The sequence below is a fragment of the Gallus gallus genome, chromosome 4 (genome assembly GCF_016699485.2).
Source record: "Gallus gallus isolate bGalGal1 chromosome 4, bGalGal1.mat.broiler.GRCg7b, whole genome shotgun sequence".
NCBI lineage: Eukaryota > Metazoa > Chordata > Aves > Galliformes > Phasianidae > Gallus > Gallus gallus.
The window spans coordinates 43,586,263-43,599,476 of record NC_052535.1 but is presented as its reverse complement, the minus strand read 5'-3'; the positions used below and the strand labels follow the sequence as shown (position 1 = coordinate 43,599,476).

The 13,214-nt window shown below is 38.6% G+C and overlaps 1 protein-coding gene across 7 annotated transcripts in view; it reads right to left on the bottom strand.

Moving 5' to 3' along the window:
* The window catches only part of LOC101750640 (translation initiation factor IF-2-like), a 255,334-nt gene that overhangs the window by 19,507 nt on the left and 222,613 nt on the right, over positions 1-13,214 (bottom strand). For 4 of the 7 annotated variants that reach the window (XR_005859869.2, XR_005859868.2, XR_006939151.1 and 1 more), the window contains one exon: positions 12,237-12,326. The gene's annotated coding sequence lies outside the window, so the exon portion shown is untranslated. Of the gene's footprint in view, positions 1-673; positions 5,360-7,369; positions 9,465-12,236; positions 12,327-13,214 lie in introns of those variants that run through there. The other 3 variants (XR_006939153.1, XR_005859874.1, XR_005859873.1) reach the window with 3 other exon arrangements.

Sequence of the window (13,214 nt, the reverse complement as noted above, 5' to 3'; positions counted from 1 at the left end):
TTTCCCCCCCCCCCCCCCCCCCCCTTCACAGTGCAGTAAGGGTCACAGTGATGTCCCAGATTCACTGTAGATAGCCACAAAGTCTTACATAGCTTTATACCCATCTCTCTTACATATGTAAGGAAGGTATGAAAAGGTCAGGCTTGTGGCATTATGGTTTCTACCATACAGTCAGCAGTTGATAAACTTCCCTATCTTATTTCATTTAGTTAGGTTAACTACATTTAAAAAGCTAGTAAGCTATGAATCTCTGCAAAATCCAGTGAAATGCAGTAATTATATATCAATGTCAGCAAGTAATTAACTCAGTTACCACTTTTTCCTCCACTTTCTCAGTTGCAAATGCCAACCATTTGTGAGTAACCTGAGGCTACCACTGCCACATTTTATCTTTCCTGATTCATTCATTAGCTTGAGATGGACTGTGCTAAACAGACAAAACATTTTGAAGAAAGTGGTTTAAATAAACCACAGCTATGTAAGTGAGGGCATGGGGAAACGGGGGGGAGGCAGATCAAAACCCGTGAGAATAAGGAATTAGCAAATTCCTTACTGGAATTTCCTGACTCGCCATTTCCACACTTACATATCAACACCATAAAATATTTCAAATATCATGATAGTGATAACAGTAGATAAGTGATAATAGTGATAACAGTAAATGGGTACATACAGTATTTGAAAGGCTAATTATGTTGCTTTTCAGAAGTTTAGAAATTACAGATCCAAGACTGGCTGAAAAAAAAAATCCACTTAAGAATTTTCAGAAGAATATAAAAGTAGAGTTGATTGGAAAATATTAAAATACAAGAAATCTTAACTTTCATTGGGGAAACAATTTAAACTTCTAAAACAAAACCAGCATACATGCAAACATATTGTGCTTTCATAAAGAAGTACATCAAAAAGCTATGTTTCTGGAAATGTTTGCACTATAGTTTATATGTATGTACACTACAGCAAAAATAAAAACTCTGACAAAACTTTTAAAATTTTCTGACAATAAGTCATAATAGCAAACTTAAAGGCAAGTGCAAACACAGTTTATGGCATATCATCTGTTATTTGCTGTTTCATATTTTATGATCCTTCATGCAACATTCCTACAGAGATTTAAAAAAAAAAAAAGTGACAACAAATGAGAAACTTTCTTAGACTCTTCTCCTGCCATGCAGATATGGGACGTACTGTCCTTGCTTGTTACATGGCAGATTCTGGCTTTAAACAGTATCTTCCCAGAACTAAATATTCCTAAAATTCTTGTCCAGTCCCAATCTGAACTCACATTAAGTCCCAAAAACTCTAGCACCCTCTGTGAAGAAGTCCTCAAGGTCCTAATACCGGTGTTAGACCTACTAAATTCTACTTTAACATGATAATCTTTGTTTTTTGTGGTGCAAGAAGCAAGGAATACCTATGTATGTCAGTCATTATTTAATAGACTGCTTTCATATCTTCTGCTAGTCGGAAATGAAAAACTGCCAGCGTATTTCAATTTGTTTCTTTTTAAGGCAGATATTCTATATACTACTCATGAATTTTTAAGCTATCTTTGCATAGTATTTATTATTTTAAGATCAGTAATAAGTCACAGCTGTATTCACGAACATGTGGTTTACTTGGTTTCTCTTCCTCTCATAGTTACTCCTAAATTTAATTACATTTTTTTTATACAAACTGAAGACCATACTTCCCTTTCCTACTACATGCAGGTTTGTGTTTGAAAGCTCTGTGGTAGCTTCTTGGTGTTCTTATACCACTATTTCATAAGAAAGTTCCACATTGCACACTTAACAAATGTGATATAAAAACACTTGCAGGAAAACAAATCCTAAAGTCACATAATGTGAAATGACCTCTCTAAAATCTAGGATATAAAGTTTGTCTGAAAAATATTTTTATATGCACTGACACGCATACATACGCATATAAATGCACACAATTGCACAGCTCCTGCTACTGTTCTGAACCAAAGCCTCCATGACTGTCACTTTGATTCTTCACATGTCTAACCTCTGGCAAAAATAAGATTTTAAGGAAGTGTACACATCTAATTATCTGCTTTGACTGATAAATGCAGAGTTGGATGGGGCAAAATATCACCAGGTATAATTCCACTCACTCTAGTGGTTCTGTGCTATGCACAAAATTTGTCCTCATATGTCCTCTTCACCAAGGGCAGGTCCTGTCTGACCAACATTGTTGCTTGTTATGATAGTGCAGCTGCATCAGTGGACAAGGGAAGAGCTACTGATGTTATCTATCTGGACATCAGTAAGGCCATTGACAAAATGCTCCACAACATTCTTCCATTCTTCTCTCCAAATTGGAAATATATCGATTTGATGGGTGGACTGTCTGATGGATGAGGAACTGGTTATGAGATTGTACCTCGAGAGTGATGGTCAATGGCTCAATGTCTGTCTGGAAGTCAGTGACAAGTTATGCCTCCCAGAGGTCAGTGCTGGGATTGATGCCCTTTTGACATCTTCACCAAAGACATCAGCAGCGGTGTTGAGTGCACCCTCAGCAATTTTGCAGATTACACCAAGATGGGGTGTGTGGCCAACATACCTGACAGACAGGGTGCAATCCAGAAGGACCTAGACAGGCTGTGAGCATAGGAGGACTTGGAGGTTCAACAAATCCAAGTGCATGATATTGCACCAGAGTCAAGGCAATCTCCACTGTCAGTACAAGCTAGTGGATGAAATGATTGAGCACAACTCTGCCAAAAAGAACCTGGGGATACTGGTGGATGGTAAGCTGGACACGTGAAAGCTAACAGTATCCTGGGCTGCATCAAAAGAAGCGTAGACAGTAGGCTGAGGGAGGTGATCCTGATGGCGGCCATTCAGTATCTAAAGAGGGGCTATAAGACAGAAGGGAACAGACTCTTTAGCAGCACCTTTGGTGATAGGACAAGAGAAAACGGTTTCAAACTAAAAGAGGGGAGATTTAAATTGGATATTATGAAGAAGTTTTTACAGTAAGAGTGGTGCAGCAGTGGAATGGGTTGCCCGGAGATGTGGTGGAGTTGCTCTTTATGTGAGAGAGCAACTAAAATGCATTGAGCTCCACATAGGGGTGAATGATGAAAAAGTGGAGAGCTTGTGGGTAAGAATTAAGGGGTGGGCTAACATAGGTGATACTGCTGTGGGTGTGTAGTATAGGCCACCTGATCAGGAGGAAGAAGTTGATGAGGCCTTCTAAAAACAGCTGGAAGTATCCTTGTAATCCTCAGCACTGGTTCTTATGGGGGACTTGAATCATCTTGATGTTTGTTGGATAAGCAACATGGCCAGACACACAAGGTCCAGATGGTTCTTGCAATGTGTTGAAGATAACTTTCTGACAGTGGTGGCAGAGGAACCAATGAGGATGGGTGCGCTACTTGACCTTGTTCTTACTAATAGGGAAGGGCTGGCTGGCTGGGGATGTGAAAGTTGGAGGTAGGTTGAGATGCAGTGATCATGAGATGGCAGAGTTCAGTGTGGAAGAAGCAAAGAAATAAGCAGGATTGCTACCCTGGGCTTCAGGAGAGCTAATTTTGACATCTTCAAAGACCTATTTGGAAGTATTCCAGGGGCTAGAGCATTAGAAGGCGAGGGGGTTCATGAGAGTTAGTTGACATGTAAATACCACTTCTTCCATGCTCAGGATTGGTGCATCCCTAAGAGTAAGAAATCAGGGAAAGGTGGCAAAAGGCCTGTGTGGATGAGCAAGGAACTCATGGATAATTCAAAGGGAAAGAAGAAGGTCCATGAAATGTGGTAAAAGGACCTGTTCACCTAGGAAGAATAAAGGAATGTTTTCAGGGCCTGAAGGAGGGCTGAGGCTGTCTTGGAATTAAACACTGCAAAGGAGATAAAGGATAACAAGAAAGTGTTTTTTTTTTTGTTGTTTTTTTTTCTTTTACGTATGTCAGCAGTAAAAGGAAGACTGGGAAAAATGTGAGTCTCCTACTAAATGAGGTGAGTGCTCTACTGGTGGGGATGCTGAGAAGGCAGAGATTAAGACTAGCCCTCAGGAGTTCCAGACCCTGTAGGTAAGAGAGAGTCTGGGGAAAGGAAGAGAGAGGATCTGGGAAGCTGCTGGCCAGACAGCCTCACCACCATCCCTGGAAAGATGATGGAACAACTTTTTCTGCATGCCATCTTCAAGCAATTGGAAGGGAAGAAGGTTATCAAGAATAGTCAGCATGGATTCACCAAGGGGAAATCATGCTTGACCAGCCTGGTAGCCTTCTGTGATGTCATTACAGGCTAAGTATATGGGGGGGAGCAGTAGATGTTGTGTACTTTGACTTCAGCAAGGCGTTTGACACTGTCTCCCACAGTACCCTTGTTATGAAACTTATAAAGTGTGAGATAAGTAAGTAGATGGTGAGGTGGATTGACAACTGGCTGACTAGCAGAGCTCAGAGGATTGTGATCAGTGGTGCAAGTCTGGCTGGAGGCCTATAACTAGTGGTGTTCCACAGGGGTTGGTGCTGGGTCCAGTCTTGTTCAGTATCTTCATCAGTGACCTGGACGAAGGGATAGAGTTCACTCTCAGCAAGTTTGCTGATGATACAAAGCTGAGAGGAGTGGCTGACACATTAGAAGGCTGTGCTACCATTCAACAAGACCTGGACAGAGAGGAGAGTTGAGCAGGGAGGAAAAAGAGCAAGCGTAGTCTCTTGCACCTGGGGAGGAATAACCACATGCATCTGTACAGGTTAGGAGATGAAGAGGAGCTCTGCAGAGAAGGACCTGGGTGTCTTGGTTGGTCATACACAAGCAGTGCCCTGGTGGCCAAGAATGCCAGTGGTGCATTAAAAAGAGTGTGGCCAATGGTTCAAAAAAGAAAGGGATCTCTTAGAAGGGGTCCTGTGGAGGGCCACAAAGATGATTAAGGCCCTAGAGCATCTCCTGTATGAGGGAAGCCTGAGTAACATGGCTTTCATGTTCAGCCTGGGGAAAAGACGACTGAGGGGGAATTTCATTAATGTTTGTAAGTATCTAAAGGGAGGTGGGAAGCCAAAAGATGAGGCTAGGTTCTTCTTGGTGGTGCATAGCAATATGACAAGGAGTAATGGCCTAAAACTTGAAGATAGGAAGTTCCCTACAAATATGCGGAAGAACTTCCAAGAAAGGGTGATAGAACACTGAAGCAGGTTCCCCAGAGAAGTTGTGGAGTCTATGGCTTCTATGGAGATATTCAAGACCTAGCTGTACAATCTGTTGTAGGGAACCAGCTTTAGCAGGGGAGTTGGACTTGATGATCTCTCAAGGTCTCTTCCCACCTCTACAATTCTGTGATTCTGTGATGGATACCCCATCCCTGGAGACATTTGTAATTAGGCTGGATCAGGCTCTGAGTACCTGATCAAGATGTAGATGTCCCTGTTAACTGCAGAGGAGTCGGACTAGATGACCTTTAAGGGTCCCTTCCACTCAAAAGATTCTATGATTCTACAATATACATTATATTTCAGTGCATTATATTTGCAAGGTTATCAACATTTTGAACATTCTGAAAAGAAACAGAAATAAAAGAAAATGAGAAGACAGGTGAGAGAGTGAGGGAACATCCAATTAAGTATGTTAAGAGTACTTAAATAACATTTGGAAACTCCAGCTGAAAATTAGTGTACCTTCTTTCAAATACGTTATTAAATGTTATAGTTCTCTCTGACTTTATGCAGAATACACCATGTTTTCATTTCCTTCTAAAGCAGGCATCTTTTAAAGCAGATTTCTTTCAGACAGTATGTTAACATAAGAAACATAACTCCCTTAACAATTAAAAAAAAAAGTCTTTTCTTCAGATAATTTTAATTATTCCCCACCTTTTTTTAGAGCGTAGTGTTTAAAACAATGAACCTACTGTTGAAAGTATGACATATAATGTTTCCACAAAAACAAGAGGATCATTTCAAACTGAATCTTGACAGACCTTGTTTCACTGACTGTTGAACAGTTTCAACGTGTTCTGATGTGTCCTGTGTGTTGAAATACTAATTTCAGTTCTTTACATTTACAAAACAACAAAAAAAATCAAAAACTTGTATCAGTCCAACCATCTATGGTCTATACAGGGAATAAAATATTTTGCACACTCATAATTCATTCAGATACTATGTGATTGCTGTTATTTGATATTACTCCCTTGGCACTGTACTGTGGGATGTATTTGTAACCTGCTGTAAGATAAAAACCTTGAAATGAAAATTTGTAGATATAGTGTACCACTTAGGGAATGAAATATTTGAATGTGGGTATTGCTTATGAGAGAATGGTTCTTGCTGGTAAAAACTTTACAACATATAAGGGTGTTTCTCTTTTGTTTTGTTTGCTTTTATTAAAAGGTTACTGCAAGAACCCTGTGCTTTTCTACTCTGATAACACAATCTAAACAGAAGTGGTCAGGTTAGATCTCTGGGATATAATATACTCTTGTAAGATTTTTAACTTTCCAGTTTGAAAAAAATGATGAAAATAATAGCATGTATCTTTTATTAATATGTGAATCTTATACAAAATACTAACTGCTCTTAAGTGTAAATATATAGCTTTTGTAAGAGTATTTTAAATAAACACAATCTCTACAATAATATTTGTGGTTATGAAAAGTGGAAAGTAATTTAGAGTAGATACTAGTCATTTAATCACTGCAGAAAAAGAAAAACATTAGCATTACTATTCATTATATGATTATATTTTGCCTGATTTTTACATCTCTGCAACCACATTAAAAAATACCATCTGCTCACTCTATCTGTGCCATATTCTATGTTTTTTTTACCATATACTGTTAGCCCATCATTTTAGTTTCATTTACTTATGATATTGTTCCACATAATCTTTCAAATATCATGTTAGAGATATTGAAGGTACTCCCTGATTGATCTGTAATACTCCAGTAAAAGAGCTTGGCTTCTTAGATAGCCATCAGACAGTCTTTGAAGGTGTGTATATATATATTTTTAGCCATCTCTTTGGTGGTCTTGTGATGCTTTCAGTGCCTCATGCCTTACCTTTCCACTTGCGGATAACATGGATGATGATTCTTACCTACTGTGTAAAGAACCTCCTTGAGATCTGCACATGAACAATGAAATTTAAATAAGGTTATCTCATTTTCAGATAATACTGACATTGAAAATAAATATCTTTGCTCAACTGTAGTCATTTAGGGGTCAGAGGTCAATAGCAGTGAAGCAAGTTAGCTTCTTTGCTCCAGATAAAAATGTCTTTCACTCAATTAAAAAAAAAAAAAAAAAAAATCAAGCCAAACAACCACCACAAAAGTAGTCTGAGAAGAAGTTTAGGCAAGCAGAATTTAGTTCTCTGCCTAGCTTTTTTTTTTTTTTTTTTTTTTTTACCTGCTGAGACTGGATGTCTATCTGCATACTAAATTCTTTTTTCTATCAGCAAGTAGGCTGGATCTTGATGTTGGATGTCAGCAAAAGATAGCAAAACTGGCTGCAGACCCATGACAGTTATTTAGAGCTAAATGAGGAATAGGAAGGAGTTTATCCGCTCCTATTAGACCACCCTCTGAGATGGCACATCCTTCACCGTAACTACTGACATGGCTTGATCCTGTTTTATTAGTTTATTAGACAGGAAAAATCCCAAGCTTTCAGATTAAAATTGGATACAAAAATAAGACTCTGAAAGCTACAGGTGCCTCATCCATCAAGTCTCTAACAGACTTGTTTGTGACTGGCAAGTTAGGCATATAAAGTTTGTGAATTTGGGGCTGGCTGCAGTTATTAGTTAACTAAATCATTAACCAGAATTATGAGTCTAGAACCTGAATGAGTCTAGAAGTATGACTTACTTAATATGATGGAAACAGTGAAACTGACTTTTGGAAGACAAGATCTGATTTATCACTTTGCCTAGTGATTTGATATCAGCAAATAAAGTAAAAAGAATTAGGAACACTCTTCTGTATTCATCTGTGTGTACAGTAATCACTGACCTAAAAAAACCTACAGCAACATATGTTGCAGGAAAAGCTTCAAGCAACATCAGCATCACTATGCAAATTTCATAAAACATCTGTTAAGCAAGACTCAATTATGGAAATGACAACTGACATGATATCAGTACTATTTTTATCAGGACAAATTTATTTCTTATGAATTTCTTTGTTTGTGAACACATATGCTTACACTGCAAACTCTTACCTTCTACTCTGCTGTAAAGCAGTAGAGTAATTCCCATTTCCACCCTATTTATGTCATTAGGTGCAGCTGAGATATTTCTCATTCCCAGGTGAGCGAGGTAATAGCTGGAAATTTGCACTGTGATTTTCCTGTATAGATATATTCTGTATTCCCATAAAAGCTGAGTGGAAGGATAGCACATGTGAACAAATTCCAAAGCAGGATTTTTGTTCACTTAAAAATGTACCCTAAGTCATCTGTTATTTTTACTCTTATTTTCAAATGCGGGTTTGTTGAAAACAACAAAAACAATAGCATTTGAGGAGAAACATTAAAATGTAAGTAATTTTAAAAGGATTTTGTGCATAAACTTGATTCACATTTTCTGCCCTCAGATTTGGCTTCCTGCAAACAGTGAGGCTGTGCTAGTAGAAGCATGCTTTCAACAAAAGTTCAAAGTCCATAAGATTGTCTAATTATCAGAACTTATGGAGCGACTATAAGAAACTAACTAAATAAATAGGGGGAAAACTAGCTAACATGAAAACATTGGAGCATGAGCATATAGCTAGGCCAAAATTGCCTAATCCAACCTTATTTGGTCTAAGCAAGGCTAGCATAGCCATGCTTAGTAACAACTAAGATATATTTCAGTTAAAACAAGATGGAGAGGGTAAAACACGGAGAAAGCTTTCCTGAAGACTCACCGTCTCTGTTGCAAGCCCAAGAGGAAACTCCTGGCTTGGTAAGTACCAAGCTCAAGCTCCCTGTAAGGCTATACAACTTCAAGCTTTAAAAATGCAAGCTTCAAGGTTCCTTGGGCATAATTACACGTTATAATTAGATTAAAAACAAACAGACCAGCAACATTGTCCGCAGCCAACACCTTACAAATCATTTTTCTTTCCCTCCCATTGCAGCTATTTTTGAGGTCTTACAAGATTTCTCTAGCTCCTTATCCTTGTAACAACCCATTTGCAGCTTTCTGGCCCACTGCTGCTGCTGTTGCATAGCCTCAGGCAACTTCCCAAGCCTCAGTTACACCAAAGTTCAGCATTCAGTGTGCTCCTTCATGTGCTACAGTGCCCTCACTGTCTAGAAGAGCTCTCTGAGAGTCCCTGTTTTTGCTTTCAGCAAAGGCAAAAAGAGAGCTCTGAGTCTGGGAGATGCAGAAGTGGTGGTGGGGAGATGAGTTCACTCACAACTTTACTGTATTAACGATTCAGTTTTCAACACTGTGTAGTCACAGTTAGATACAGCCTGTTCCTGTATCCTTTCACTTCAGAGCTGGCACTCATCATGTCTGGGGGGGAAAAAAAAAAAGAAAAAAAAAAAGCTTTCCTGAAGTATCCCAGCCAAAAACTCTAGTTTTCCTTTAAAAGTAGAGCCTGAGTAATGTACTAGTTACCGATTTAAGACAAATTATTCCAGTCTACCTAGTACCAGGGAATTAATGTCTCAGTTCCTCTTTCCTAAATAGTTTCTTCTGTCTATATCCATTTTCAAAAGCACTTTTTTATAAATGCCCTTTTTTTTCTTATGAGAAATAATTTTCCTAAGAATCAGAGACACTCGCTCCTCTTAGATAACACTACATTTTGGTATGTCGCACTGCTCGTATAGGGTCCTACTCTAGCAAAGCAACTCAAAAAGGTTTAAAAGAAAGTAGTAGACACTAACACAAAAGACTGATAACAAAAATACAAACTAACTGTATGTGGCCTCTATAAAGTATTATGAAGCACTGTTTCATGTTCTAGCTGGTGAAGATATTATAATCAAAACTCTTATTACCGACGTTTCTTATTACAGAAGTCCTATGGAAATCTCTGAATGAAGCCTCTTTTTCCAAAATAAAAGATAAAATAATAGATACCTCCCTTCCTCACACTTTAAAAGAAAAAAAAAATCATATCATAAGCAAGGAGATATTTAACAGACATTGTTGTAGCTTTCAAATAATTTTCAGAAAAGGTCTAGGATAGAAGCATATGGATAAATTATGTTTCCCTTATGGAAGAATATTATCTGGAAAGAATGAATTAGACTGATTAGACATTCCCCCCATGTAAATTAGCTTAGTGAAAGCACATCTACGGAGATTCTTTTAGGCAAATGTAAGCAATAGATAAAAGCAATTCAAGTTATTTTAACTAGCATTAGTTATATGTTTATCAATACTTTCTACTAGGCTTAGCTATGGTACTTAAATGGTTGGTTCATTATGACCATATCTAACAGCATATGTTTACCTCAGTGCCAAGAGGTATCATGCCTTATGTCAAAATGAACAACGCAGTGAAAAACAGGTCATAGTGTCATTCTTTGGTGTGTGCAGTACAGATGCTTCCTACTTCAGAGACCTAAGAGAAGAAAAATACACCATTTCTAAAGAATATGCTTAAAGATCACCTAGTTCCAACTGCTTGGTTGTCATTCATTAAATCAAGCTACGCAGGATCCCATCTAAGCTGGCCTTGAGCACTTTCAGGATGGAGAATCCACAGCTTCCCTAGACTATCTGTTCCTCTGCCTCACTGTCCTCTGAGTAAAAAATTTCTCCATAACATCTAACCCAAATTTCCACTCTTTAAGTTTAAAGCCATTCCACCTTATTCTATCACTATTAGTTCATGTAAAAAGTCACTCCCCTCCTTCTTGGAAGTTTCCTTTCACTACTGGAAAGCTGCAATGAGGCCTTCCCTGGAGCCTTTTCTTCCCCAAGCAAACCAAGACCAGTTCCCTGATCCTTTCTTCATAGGAGAGGCTCTCCAGCCCTTTGATATCTTTGTGGTCCTCCTCTCAACCTGCTCCAACAGCAGAAGAGAAGGCTCCAGTGAGACCTTATAGTGGCCTTCAAGTATCTAACGGGAGCCCACAGGAAAGCTGAAGAGGAATTCTTTATCAGGGATTGTAGTGATGATAGTACAAGGGATAATGGCTTTAAATAAAGAGGGTAAGTTCAGATTAGATATTAGGAAGTTCTTCACTGTGAGAGTGGTGAGGCACTGGAAGAAGTTGCCCAGAGAAGTTGCTGATACCACATCCCTGGAGACATCCAGGGCCAGACTGGCTAAAGCACTGGCAGCTTGATCTGGTGGATAGTAACCCTGCCCCTGGCACGAGGGTTGGAACTAAGATGATCTTTAAGGTCCCTTCCAACTCAAACCATTCTGTGGTTCTATTCTGTTATTCTATGATTCTACAAACTCAAATACCAGTGCACTGCTTCTCTAGTCCATTCCAAGATAACTCCTTTTTTGGCTATGGTTAAGATTCAGTTATAATAATTTCATTTTTAAAAGATGAATCAAGTAGGTAACATATTCCACCATAAAAGCCAATTAATAAATCAGATGATGTCAGATCTCATATTACAACACTTGCTCTTACCTGTACCACCCTCATCCCAAGAGAACTCCAAGCTAACTGCAAAAGATTTGTAATAACAAAGGCTGTAACCTTTAGTCAGTTTTCATGTCGGTTTAATGTTACTCAACCTTCCAGTAATAACTAAAATTCATGTGAAATGTTCTGTATGAAAGCACTTACCTGACTAAGGACTCCTCTGTACTACAGCATGTAACTATCAGAGCTGGCACTTGTAACACAGTGTGCATCTGTTCCCTGCAGCCCTCCAGCTGTGTGCAGAGTGACAGACCCCTGCCTAGATGCTGGATTGCAGCCTGTTTTAGTTCTTCCCTTGCCTCTTCTGAGACATAGATATTACAGCAATACCTAGACAATATTTCAATCCCATAGCCCCCTGCCCGAAAAAAAGGGGGGCAGGGGGGGCACGAAGGAGACAATATTGCACTCATTTCATCTTATTTTTCCTCTGTTGTCTGTTAGTGGATAAAGAAATGAAGTTCGGTTTGTTTTTTTTTTAGTAGATCTGTTTTAGTCCTACTTTAACGCAGATATCTAATCACAATAGTTGTGTAGAAACTTAGCTGAGGTCTCTTCTGAAGCAAATGCACTGACATTCATGTGTTGCATCTATGTTCATGTGCTTCCCAGTGTGGATCTCTCTGAAGTTAGACTTAGATGTTCAGTTTGCATCTGGGACTCTTACCAGGATACTGGAACAGGTGTGTCAGATCAGAAGTCCCATCCATCCAAACAGAAAAAGTCATGCACACTGACATTTGGACTCCCTTCATTCCTGGAAAGAAACAGTGAGAAGCAATGAGAAACATCAAGTGAGATAAATTGATCTCTGAAACTGCCTATTTCTCTTCACTGGTGGAAAAAGTTGATTAACACAAATATAGATATCTGCAGTGTAGACAAAAAGAGATAAATGCTGACTTAGGATAAACTCCTCAGGGCTTCTAAACATCAACAGCAGTAGAGCAAGGGCAAATTCTTGCTACTCTTATTGAAGTACCAGAGATGTGACTTTTTCACAGTTTTATCTTCCTCTCTAGGTTAAAAAGCACCTAGCTAATGTGAGTGGTAATGTGTAGCTTAAGGGTATCGTGAGTGTAAACAGCAAACATCAAGGAAAGTTCTCTATTGCTGCTCCTGTATCTGCTGTTAGTGTTGCTTGAAGAAAGTAAGAACGGCACTGAGAAGATCTGAAACAAACCTCAATTGTTTTCCTAGCCAATACTGAATACTGTAACCAAATATATTAGGCTTCAAAGTACTTGTACGGCTATTTTCCTTTTCATCAAGAAACAAAATAATAATATAAAAGAGTATTTTCCGGGAGAGTTCAGAAGAGCAAAAGCAATCACACAGAGAACTGGAGGTCAGCTTCTCCTTACTGTTAACTTCACTTTTCAGATTATCAGAAAATAATTATGAAAATAATTATAAAAATATAATGCAAATGTAATCAGTATTACTTTACTACCTGGAGCAGCTGAAACTGGATGAAGTCCACAATAACAACAAATCAGCCTAATAATGACACCTGATTAGTAAGATCAGCATGTTGCAAAATGTCTGTGCAGTGAAGATAAGAATATTTTGCAGAAGATGCTTGAATAACTTTAATAGCTGGATTTCTGGAAATGTATGAACTGCAGGTTTGGAAAGTATCACT